The 12,404-nt window shown below is 43.8% G+C and overlaps 1 pseudogene; it reads right to left on the bottom strand.

Moving 5' to 3' along the window:
- LOC133086992 (protein DDI1 homolog 2-like) overlaps positions 1-3,943 on the bottom strand; it is a 67,421-nt pseudogene extending 63,478 nt beyond the window's left edge.
- Between the last annotated feature and the right edge of the window lie 8,461 nt (positions 3,944-12,404).

The following is a 12,404-nucleotide window of genomic DNA, read 5'->3' as shown; positions in this document are numbered from 1 at the left end:
TTTTCCAACCAGTGCCCTGAACTTGGCATAGCAGATCTGCCTCGGTTGGGCATTTAACTGTCTTTGAAGTTCAGGCACTCTTAAGTCATGAGCTTGGTCCTTGGCTTTCTCCATTCTTCCTCTGCAGGGCAACCAAAGAGGCCCTCTGGCTTCCACACCTGGCTGTGTGAAAGAGCCTGTGACTCTTTTTTTTTTTTTTAATTAATTTATTTATTTATTTTTTTGGCTGTGTTGGGTCTTCGTTTCTGTGTGAGGGCTTTCTCTAGTTGTGGCCAGCGGGGACCACTCTTCATCGCGGTGCGCGGGCCTCTCACTATCGTGGCCTCTCCTGTTGCGGAGCACAGGCTCCAGACGCGCAGGCTCAGTAGTTGTGGCTCACGGGCCTAGTTGCTCTGCGGCATGCGGGATCTTCCCAGACCAGGGCTCGAACCCGTGTCCCCTGCATTGGCAGGCAGATTCTCAACCACTGCGCCACCAGGGAAGCCCGCCTGTGACTCTTCATCTGATCTTCATCTTCATGCAGAGCACCAGTGACGCTTAGTAATAGCCATCTGACAGCATCATCCTTCCCTCCACACACTGCAAACACCTGGAGTATCTACACAGGCTAGTGCTTCCCCTGCCACCAATACACCTTCCCAATTCACAGAAGTTAAAGTTTGAACAAGTGAATAACCACCTCATGCAGGGGGCTGTCTGTGCTTCACTCACCACCAGTGACAAGTTTGCCAACCAGGCAGTGAGGGGTCCAGCCAGTGAAATCTCATTTCACACCCTTGCCTTTTTGGCATCCATACTCAAAGGTTGGGTTCTTTGGACGATGTTAAGATGGAGTTTAGGGTGCAGATATTTTTGGGGGTTCAACACCTGTGAACGGATGGGAGGAAGAAGCAGAACTGGGCGGAGGAAGCAGTCAACCTGCAACGTAGATCTGACAGAACCTGGGCTGACCTGGGCAGGGAGATCTGGGGTGAGTGTTGCCCACTGTGGTCATCGTGCAGGGGGCTGAAGTGCTGGGCTTTTCTACCCCTCCTCACTCAGTCACCCCTGAGAAGGGTGTGACTCAGGTGAGGTGGCTCTTGGCCGCTGAGGCAACTCTGAAGGAGCTGACAGTGAGAGGCTGTCTGCTGATCAGCTGCACGCCCCTCGGCTGGGTCCTTCCTTGGCTGGAGGGGTCTGAGAGATGTGCTCCCATGCCCACTGCTCCTCCACACTGTAAAGTGGGGATGGTAGAGTTGGGCCAATTTACTCATGTGATCATAAGGATCAGAGAAGGCAGGTGAAAGTATTATACGATGCCAACATTTTGATGGGAATATTGTTACTTTGGATGTTACTTAGAAATATATTGGCCATAGGTAGGGACTTGAAATTTTTAATTTTATTCGGACCCTTTTTAAAAAATGTTTATTTTATATTGGAGTATAGTTGATTAACAATGTTGTGTTAGTTTCAGGTGTACAGGAAAATGATTCAGTTATACATATACATATATCTATTCTTTTTCAAAATTTTTTCCCATTTAGGTCATTACAGAGTATTGAGCAGCTTCCCTGTGCTATACAGTAGGTCGTTGTTGGTTATCTATTTTAAACACAGCAGGGCGTACATGTCAATCCCAAACTCCCAATCCATCCCTCCCTTATTCTGACCTTTTTATGATGATGGTGTTACTTATAAGAAGATTTTACCTTAAAACACCAAAAAAGCAACTTTTAATAATAACCCTAGGGATATGGGGGGTGGGGGGTGAGATGAATTGGGAGGTTGGGATTGACATATATACACTAATATATGTAAAATAGATAACTAATAAGAACCTGCTGTATAGCACAGGGAACTCTCCTTCACTTTGCTGTACAGTAGAAACTAACACAACATTGTAAAACAACTATACCCCAACTTAAAAAAAAAAAAAATCCTAGGGATAATAGATACTCATTAGAAAATATCTGGTTTGGGACTTCCCTGGTGACGCAGTAATTAAGAATCCGCCTGCCAATGCAGGAGACATGGGTTCTATCCCTGATCAGGGAAGATCCCACATGCCGTGGAGCAACTACTGAGCCTGCACTCTAGAGCCTGCGAGCCACAACTACTGAAGCCCACACGCCTAGAGCCCGTGTTCCTCAACAAGAGAAGCCACAGCAAGGAGAAGGCTGCACACCACAACGAAGAGTAGCCCCTGCTCGCCACAACTGGAAAAAGCCCACGTGCAGCAGTGAAGACCTAACACAGGAAAAAATAAATAAAATTTAAAAAGACAAAAGAACATATCTGGTCAGCCTGGAAAAAATCTACGTGGCCAAAGTTTCTTGTGTGTTTTTATGTTCTGGGTGGTGTTGATGGTGGTAGGGAGAGTTGATACTTAGTATTTTCCCCAGGAGAGGTAGTGATAAAAACCCTGCATTCCCAACCCCTGCCCAGCTGAAGTTGAGCAGCCCCTCTCATCTTAATAAATGAGTCACTCCCAGGCTTTGGAAAAAGGTCTTTTGAATACACCTTTAATTTTATTGACTGTGTTATACATCTATTAAAGAAATGCTCACCTTTAGAACTTGATTGTAGGTTTAAAAAGAGTGGTCAGAATGGCTCAATCACCAAGTCAGCTATGGCCAGTGGGGAGCTGGGAGGAGAGCATCCATTTAGAAATAACCATATCTGAGCTTAGAAAGACATATTAAGTGTTTTGAGCTTATGTAGCATCAATTGCACTTTACAAATCAGTTATGTGATACCTTCCATCCAAATTAGGAGCAGAGTAGGAACCCTCTCACCCCGGCCACAACCAGGCTGGGGGGCCTTATCAGCATGGCCAGTGGGCGAGTCAGATGATAATCTTCACCTGATCATAATGGTGGGACCCCAGTCCTGGTCTCCTGACTGGCAGGCCCTGTTCCAGGCTGTAATCCACCCAGCCTCTGACAATACCCAGCTCTGCTCTTCACGTTTTCAGCCTAGGGAGGAGTTCCCCTTCTGGCAAGAGAAGTAGCAGAGGGGGGTTTTAGAATTCTAGGTTGGTGATGGTTGGTCCAGGGCCCATCTCTGATCTCTGGCCATATTTTGGCCTGCTTCTCTTTCTTCCTCCAAATTAGGTTGACCTGCCAACTTGCTTGAAGAAGTCATCCACTGGGTTCATTAGATGCTATTTCTAAGGAAGCCGCTGTGCCTGGCCTGATGGTTTTGGTATATGTAAGACAGAGGCCAACTGTCCTAGAATTTCCAGTCTCTCAAGGTGTGCACCAGAGGATCAGATGTGACCGAAAACAAAAGACAGGGTGTGGTAGTTGGGCATGTGCCTGAGTGGATTTGGATGAGTCAGAGCATTCGGCCTGGGGTCAGTCTTCCTGTGCTGGCTTTAACACAGTACTTTCAGCCAACCCTGGCAGTGAAGCCTGGCCATTTCTAAGAATGGACCTTGCTGTATCAGGAGACAACACTTGCCAAAGATGTGGCAGAGAAAGCTTCTTTTCTTTCTTTCTCTGTCTGTTTGTCTGTCTTGTTCTCGTTCTCTCTCTCTTTCTCCCTTTTTCTTAATAACAAGTGATGTAACTTTTAGAAGTCTGGGGCTTGGGGCCAGTGTCTTCATCCCAGAGCTCACATTTGTGTGTGATCAGTTAGCTAAATCATCCAGAAAAGCACAAGAGCGGTCACAGGGCCCCGTCCTGAGTCTTCCACAGAAGTCAGCTCTGATCTATGACCCAGCCTGCTTGCCCTTCCTCTTGGAAGCAGCTATCTTTTTTCCTCAAGAAAACAGACCACTATGCCTCCCCTCTCACGTGACCGCCCCGGGACTCCATAGCAGCATCTTACCATGAGCCAGCACATTATGGTGCTTGCAGACAAAGCCTTGCTTCATGCCTTTCACTGCTGGTTCTAACTGCGGGGCTCCCTGGGTGCTTAGAACCGTTAGAATCAAAAGTATCTCAACATACAGCACCATGGCCGCAGGCTTGGCTGGAGTCTAACGGTTGTGCCCTGCGGTTATTTTGCCAGTTATGGGTGAACCTCAAACAGTTAAGAATTGGGACTCAGTTCCAGTTACCTCCCCAGTAACTCGGATGCTTCTCTTTACCTCATGAGTCTGCAGAAGAAGACGGGCAAGTGTTCAAGAACAGACTGTCTCATGAGATTCCCTGTACTTCCTGCTGCTGCCCAGGCCACACATCCCCCAGAAAGTCTTTCTCATGATAGGTCAGCGCTTCTGCTGCCAGTTGTGGTAGAGGCCAGTTGTAAGGAGGAGCATGAAAAGGCAAAATAATGAAGAAGAAATGTACCCTCTACCTTTTTTCGGAGGGGGCGGGTACAGGGGAAAGAGGTGACGACTTGAAAAATTTACACGTAAGCTCATGTAAAGTTTGCAAGGAGGGCATAGAGTGGGTTGGAAGTAGCCCAAGACACTGTGGAATTAGCCACATGGGCGTGCAGCTCTCTCAATCAGACATCTACGTGGTAGAGTATTGCAAGAACTAATACCCAAATTCTTTCCTTGCTTTCACCCAGCTCCTCCTTCATGAACTCCTTGTACAGTTCATTGAGTACAATTATCTGATATTCAAGAGGGAATCAGCAAGTTCAGGGCAATAGGGAACATTGACGGGATTGTGGTCATCACAGGCAGAAGGCCCCAATCATCTTGGAGGGATAAGATGCTTGTAGTGTCAGTGGTGTATCCCCATGCCCAGAAAAGTGCCTGGCACCTAATCAGCACTCAAGAAATATTTATGGAGTAAGTGAATGGAGGCAAATTTGACTCAGGTTAGCATTAGTTTTAGAGAAAGATAGTTATTTTAAAGCAAAACAGATATGCTACTTTATTGCCTGTAGAATGATCTCAGGCCTTTGTCTTTGTCCCCTATCCTGGAGAAAATCCGTAAGTGACTCTCCCCTGCCCCACCCCCCATCATACACCCACTCTGAGTGCTTACCTTTTTTTTTTTTTTTAGATGATAGTTTAACAGGGAAGAACATGGTAGTTACCACAACATGACAAGATCCCTGGCCTGTGTATCTTCTCAAAACCGCAAGTCTGGTTTAGCCAAGAGCTAGAGATGACCAGGGGACTGTGGTCAGCCTGGGATGGCTCTGCCACACCTGGAATCACCGCTGAGCGAAGGGCCTATGGAGACCACAGCACTCTGAGAAGTCCACAGCAATTCCAGATAACTTTCGAGGGAAATTCCTGACATTCCCAGTTCTTTTTGTCCCTTTACTCCAGAGGGTTTATGGAATTAATGTACACTTTCTTGGAACTGACTGCTGTGGCCTCTTAGGTATCTGGGATCTGAAATACATTCCCCATTTTCATTGGAACCCGTCTTATATCTCTTGAGGTGACCTCAGGTACAAATTCCTGGTGGCATCCCTCTCTCTCTTTCTTCTTTCCTTCTTAGAGAGGTGGCTAATGAATAGTAGTCCCTTCCAAACCCATAGCCTCACGCTAGAACCCAAGGAGTAGAAAGTCAAAGACAGGGGCGACAGCCTCTAAGTTCAGCTGGCTAGATAAAAATCCATCCCGTTCTGAAGACTCCATGAAGGAGATGTTACTACCCCCTCCCTCCACCATTGTTTTTGTGTGTATGCACTGTCCACTCATCTTCATCCAAAACAAGACGGGAAGTGACTCACCCAAAAGATAACATAAACCAGAACTAGCTACAATAAGAAGTATTAGAAAGAAAAAAGGACACACAAGAGTTGGGCACGAGATGGTGCCGTGAACGAAGTTAATACACAACTCAGGCTCCGAGGCACTCACCAAAGGTCACGAATCTGGCCCAAAGCTGTTGAACAGGAGATGAGAACAGGAAGTGCGTTAAGATATCCGTTCATGGGACCCAGAGATACACACGGCAGAACAGCCCAGGTGTGTTTCTCAGCTCCGGCAACTTCCTCTTCACCTAGAAAGCCCAATGCCCAGGTCCTTCTGGGCCTTCAATCTCAGCAGCTCCCAACCCCCTGCTTCCTCACCACACATCAGCCGCCCTGGTCTCCTTTTTGTTCCTTGAACACACCAAGGTCATTCCTGACTCGAGAACTTTGCACCTGTTCTTCCTCTTTCGTCAGATCTTCACACATCTGACTTGTTCTCATCATTCAGGCCTCAGCCTAAAGTCCCATCCTCGGAGAAGTGATTTCTAACTGCCCACTTGAAAGCGGCTCCTCTTCCCCTAAGCCCAAGGTGAGATTGAGATTGCTTCACCCTGCTTGTTTTTTTCTCATAGCCCCTAATCACTACATGAAAAATTTTAACTCACTTATTCGATAATATGTTTATTGTGTGTCTCTCCCATTACAGAAAATCATGAGCACAATACCTGGCCTGTACCTCTTAGGACGGAGTCTGGCACTTAGGAGGAGCCTCAGTGAATATTGGTTGAATAATTGAACAAAAGCTGATACTAAAACTAGGAAAAGCTTTTTCTGAAGGGTCCTCATAAAAGGGCCACTGAGCAACATGATGGGCATATGCTTAGCAGCATCCTTACAGCAGTCACGGCAAGGAGTCTCCACAGACTCTTATTTAGTGTCAGGTCAGCTCGGAGCAGGGGACAAGGGAAACTTACCATGAATAGTTTTATCTGCACTTTCACCTAGTTCCCCTTTCTGTCTGACTGCATTCTTGCTTGCTGCAACCAAAAGCCATTATGCCATCCTCAATAGATTCAGATAAAAATTTGCCGCCATTGTCTGCCTCAAAAAAAAAAAAATCATTTTTTTTAAAATAAATTTATTTATTTTGTTTATTTTATTTTTGGCTGCGTTGGGTCTCCGTTGCTGCACGCGAGCTTTTCTCCGGTTGTGGCAAGCGGGGGCTACTCTTCGCTGTGGTGCACGGGCCTCTCATTGCGGTGGCCTGTCGCTGCGGACCACGGGCTCTAGGCACGTGGGCTTCAGCAGTTGTGGCACACGGGCTCAGTAGTTGTGGCTCGCGGGCTCCAGGTTACAGGCTCAGCCGCTGTGGCGCACGGGCTTAGCTGCTCCACGGCATGTGGGATCCTCCCGGACCAGGGCCCGAACCCGTGTCCCCCGCACTGGCAGGCGGACTCCCAACCACTGCGCCACCAGGGAAGCCCCAAAAAATCATTTTTATAGATGTGAAAAATTCCGCCAATTTGCATTATTTGGAAGGAAACTCTGTGAATTAATAAAAAGGTGGCATTTTGGAATATATTTGGTTTTGTTGCTGCTGGTTTTTTTTTTTTTTTTGGCCACACCGCGGCATGCAGGATCTTAGTTCCCCAACCATGACTGAACCCATGTCCCCTGCAGTGGAAGCACGGAGTCTTAACCACTGGACCGCCAGGGAATTCCCTGGAATATATTTGAAATAAATTATTTATTATTATTGAATAGACACATTGGCACAGTTGCTAATACAAAGGGCTAGACACCTTTACGAGCTCCATTTTACAGAAAGTTATAAAAAGCAAAGCTTGAATGTGTCATGAGCTGGCAACTACTTACACAGAATTTACATTGTACTAGGTATCATAAATACTCTGGTGATGATTTGAAGTATACAGGAGGATGTGCATAGATTACATGCAAATACTACCCCATTTTATGTAAGGGACTTGAACATCCTTGGATATTGATATGAGTGGGGGTCCTGGAACCAGTCCTCTGTGGATAATGAGGGATGACTGTAATAGAGTTCAGCAGTAATACCAGAGTTTAAATAACAAAATAAACTGGAAATTTTCATATAAGAACGTAATGCAATCTTGGACTTCCCTGGTGACGCAGTGGTTAATAATCCGCCTGCCAATGCAGGGGACACGGATTCGAGCCCTGGTCCGGGAAGATCCCACATGCCGCGGAGCAACTAAGCCTGTGTACCACAACTACTGAGCCTGCGTGCCACAACTACTGAAGCTCGTGCACGCCTAGAGCCCGTGCTCTGCAACAAGAGAAGCCACCGCAATGAGAAGCCTGCGCACCACAACGAAGAGTAACCCCCACTCGCCACAACTAGAGAAAGCCCGTGTGCAGCAATGAAGACCCAGTGCAGCCAAAAATAAATTAATTAATAAATTAATTAAAAGAATGTAATGCAGTCTTAAGGGTTTTCTAGAGACTTAGTGGACAGCGTCTGGTAACTGCAACATGGCCATGGAAGGGTATGCTTTTGTAGATTTCCTGGACCTAGCAGATACAGCAAGTCTTGAGTATCCATGAAGTCAAAGATGAAAGCCCAAAGGGGACCATCTGGGGAAGTCTAAAGGCAAGGATAACCAGTAGTAGCAACGTGGCTGGACTGAGAATGATGCTATTCTAACACAGCATAGAAAATATAGACGTGATGAGGAATTGTTTTCAGTTATCTGGAAATCTACTGTAAGCCTCATTCTTTTTCTTAAAACAGAACTTCTCTGAATTCTTGCACATGAGGAAGCAATAAAGGAACTGCTATTCTAGACTTAATTTTGATCAACAAGTAAAGAGTCATCAGGATTGCAGAGATGAGGGAAAATTTAGGGGAAAATAACCATGAAGAGGCAAACAAGTAAATGGTGAGTTGCATATTCCCAACTTCTGGAGAGCAAATTAAAGTTCAGAGAAAAAAGAACACTGGTCCCATGGTCAGAAATTGATTTAACAAAATGGACTGAACACATACAAAATTGACTGATAATTACTAGGTACTCTATGGCTAGAATACAGCATTGGATAAAGCAAAGTTCCCGTCCTCATGGAACTTGCAGTATAGTCAGGGGAGAGAGGAATAAAATACAAATATATAAATAAGTATATAATTTAAAAGTAGTTTGAGCAAGCTCTTTGGAGAAATGGCTGATTCTAGAACTAGGGCAAGAAATATACAAAATAAGCTTGAAACATCTTACAGTGTCAGGAAGTAAGGAAGTGCTCAAAAACAAAAAACAGAAAAACCCACACTAATGGGGGTATGTCAAAGGGACACAGAAGCAAACTGAAAGCGTTCCCAATGGCCAGAACTGGAATAAATTGAGCAACAAAACAAAGCAGTACTGAATTATAACCCAAGGTGTAAAATGAATATCTCTGAGTTCACACTGATATAAATAAATGATTCAACAAACAAATAAATGGAGAAGAGGTGACTCTTCCATGAAGAAGAATTCCAAATAATTTATGTAAATAATCCTTCCTCAAGGAGGTGGACCATAACTCCCACCCCATAAGTGTGGGCTCCGCCTCGTGTCTTCCTGCAAAGGCACAAGGGGGAACCGCAGAGTGTGCGCTCTCCAGCCGGCCTGCCCATGTCTCATCCTGGCTCTTCCACATAATAGCTGTGTGCCCTTGGGGAAGTCACTTAACCTCTCTGTGTCAGAAATTCCTCATCTATACGATGTAGATCATACTAGAACCTGCCTCAGAGGGTTGTTGTGAGGATTAAATGAGTTAGTACATTTAAAGCACTAACATTCTTGGCATACAATAAGTGCTGTGTATGTAAATAAGTATTTAGCCACTGGAGGTGTTGAGCAGAGTAGTGTTAATGGCTCAGTTTAGTTCTTTAAGGGATCTCTCTGTGTTTTCTGTGGAGAATAGACTCTAGGGTGGCAAGCGTGGGACTGAGAGGTCAGTTAGGAGGCCACAGTGGCGGCCAGAGTGATGGCGGCTTAGACCAAGGTGGTCATAGTGCGGGTGAAAAGAAACAGCTTCAGGATAAATTTTTAAAGTAAAATTGATAGGATTTGCTAATGAATTGGCTATAGGGTATAAGTGAAGGAGAGGAGCACCAATGTCTCCAAGAATTTTAGTTTGAGTAATTGAGTGAGTGGTGGTACCATTTTGCTGATGTAGGATGCTGAGAGAGGAGGGTTGGTTTTCTGTTTTGTTTTTGTTTTTGTTTTGTTTTGTTTTTTGGTTGGTTGGTTGGTTGGTTGGTTTTTTGTCAGGGGAGGTATTAAGAAATGTTAAGAGAGGAAAGTGAAGTGAGAAGTGCTAAAAAATTCAACTCTGACAATATAAATTATTCCAATACAGGAGAAAGAGGATGCCATCTGAAGAAACTTATGTAGTTACAGTGTTTGTTATTTGATGAACTTAGATTTTTTAGGTCAAAAAAATAGCTGGAATGACAAAGAACTATACCCACACATTGCACCAATATCAGTTTCCTGGTTTTCATATTATAGTTAAGTAAGTAGGAACCATTGGGTGAAACTGGAGGAATGGTACTTGGGATCTCTTTGTACTATCTTTGCAATTTCCTGAGAATCTATCATTATTTCAAAATAAAAATTTTAAAAATTACTCTTGTTTAAGAGAAAGAAATAACAACAGATATTTTAGAGGTTTTAGTTGACTACAAGATATTATGAATCAATACTGTGATGTGGTTGACAGACTAATGTTGATGTGGCTAGGATTAATAGAAGTAAAAAAATTCCAAAGAGGGACTGTAGAAGTACCACTTTATTTTGTCCAGGTCAATCCACATGCGAAGTGGTAAATTCAATTCTGGGTGCCACGCTCGCAGATTAACAAGCCCATTGAATGACAACTAGACAAAATACCCAGAATAGGGCAGCCCTGTCATATAAGAAATAGTTGAAGGAAGCTAAGATATTTACCCAAGAAAATTGCAGACTTCCATGAGACATAACAGCTGTCTTCAAATACTTGACAGACTGTCATTTGATAATCAAATTTAGAAGAACTTTGACATCCTTTTAGCCGCAATAAACTTACACTTTCTCTTCACAAAATTCCAGAAGTATTTTTAAAGAACACTTAGAGAAACCATTTTAGCTGTGTTAAAATTTCTGATTTTTTTGAAAACAACTGAAGCTGAATAAACCTGGAACATCAAAATGTTCTCCCAACTGAATCTTTACTGTTATTTCATTCGGTTTGAAACTGTTACTAATTTTAAGGAGTCTCTACTTTATTACCACCACCTTCAACCATTTCTTCCTGCAACTGTCTCAAGAGCTATTTAGATATAAGACCTATGACTCAGAGGTCTGTCAGCTTTTCAGATGGAACCAAGAAGTTTTATATTAAATATTTGCTTTGACTAGCAGAGATGGGAGTACAGCACTTTTCCTATTTCTCCTGATCTATGGATGGAAAGGAAGATGGATTTAATACTGTAAAGTTAATATTGCTACCTCTTAATATTATTTTATATTATACACTGCAATGAAGTTTAGACAGAAATTTAAAAAGAAATAAATCACTTGGCAGTTGGCTATAATAAAAGGCTATAAAAAGTATGATAATAAAACCCAATGAAAAGAATCTTACAGATACTGATTCTCATATCCTGATTATGATGGAGGCATTAATTGAGCAGTCTCACTATGGTGTGCCTATTCAGTGTGCTGATGAATTTTTCTAATTCTGAGCCAGCTGAGAGCATGAGATGAATGTACTGCTTTGGTCAAAAAAAGTCAAACAAAAATGCTGAACATCATCATGAACCAGAAACAAAACAAAGAACATTATTCTTCCTTCGAACAAAATTACACTCTTGTTGCACCTAGAATGGAGAGTGTTTGTAGTTCTGGTTGGTGACTGTCTTAGACTCTCATGCCATTTGCATCATCATTGGGAAGAGGCAATGAGCAAGATAAATAAGTGAAGATATAACTTGTTAGATGAGATCAGTGTTATAGAGAAAAATAAACTAAGAAAGGAGATTAGAAGATGCTGAGATAAAGGCCTAAAAATGAGAGTAAGATAAGCAAAACTCAGAGAGAAGAGCAGTTCAGGAAAAGTCCTGGGACTGTGCCTGGCACATTCTGAAGCAGAGTTAACAGCACGAGAAGTCACAGAGAACCTCGCAGGCCACTGTAAGAACTTTGGCTTCTACTCTGAGTGAGAAGGGGATCTGTTGGGGGGTCTGAGTGGAAGAGTGACCTGATCTAAACTACAGTTTTATAAGAGGGCTCTGACTGCTGTGTTGAGAATAGACTGGATGGGCTGGGAAGGGAGGTCATAGGTGGAAGCAGAGCAGTCTGGAGGCTGTTATCATGATCTAGATAAGAACTAATGATGACTTGGAGCGGGGTGACAGTGGTCGAAGTGGGGAGAAGTGATTGGGTTCTGGGTTCCCTTTTGAAGGTCAAGTCAACAGGATTTGCCAACTGTTTTGTTGTGGGATGTGAGAGGAAGAGGAGAGTCAAGGAAGGATGAAGTTGCCATTAACTGAGAAGAGGAAGACTGTGGAAGAGCAAGTTTGGGAGATGGAGGACGTCAGAATCTCATTTGGGGGATGCTTGGCTGGGTATACCTTTAGATATCCGATTGGAGATAACAAGCAGGCAGTTGGATATATGAGGCTGGAAAGCAAGGGATAGGTTGGTGCTAGAGGTATAAATTGGGAATGGTCAGTATTTAGATGAGATGTATAGTCACTAGACTAGATGAAAACACTGAGGGCAAGTGTAGAGAGAAGGGAGACAAGG

Source organism: Eubalaena glacialis, chromosome 3 (genome assembly GCF_028564815.1).
Source record: "Eubalaena glacialis isolate mEubGla1 chromosome 3, mEubGla1.1.hap2.+ XY, whole genome shotgun sequence".
Taxonomy (NCBI): domain Eukaryota; kingdom Metazoa; phylum Chordata; class Mammalia; order Artiodactyla; family Balaenidae; genus Eubalaena; species Eubalaena glacialis.
The sequence above is the reverse complement of the archived record's forward strand: the minus strand, read 5'-3'. Positions and strand labels throughout refer to the sequence as shown.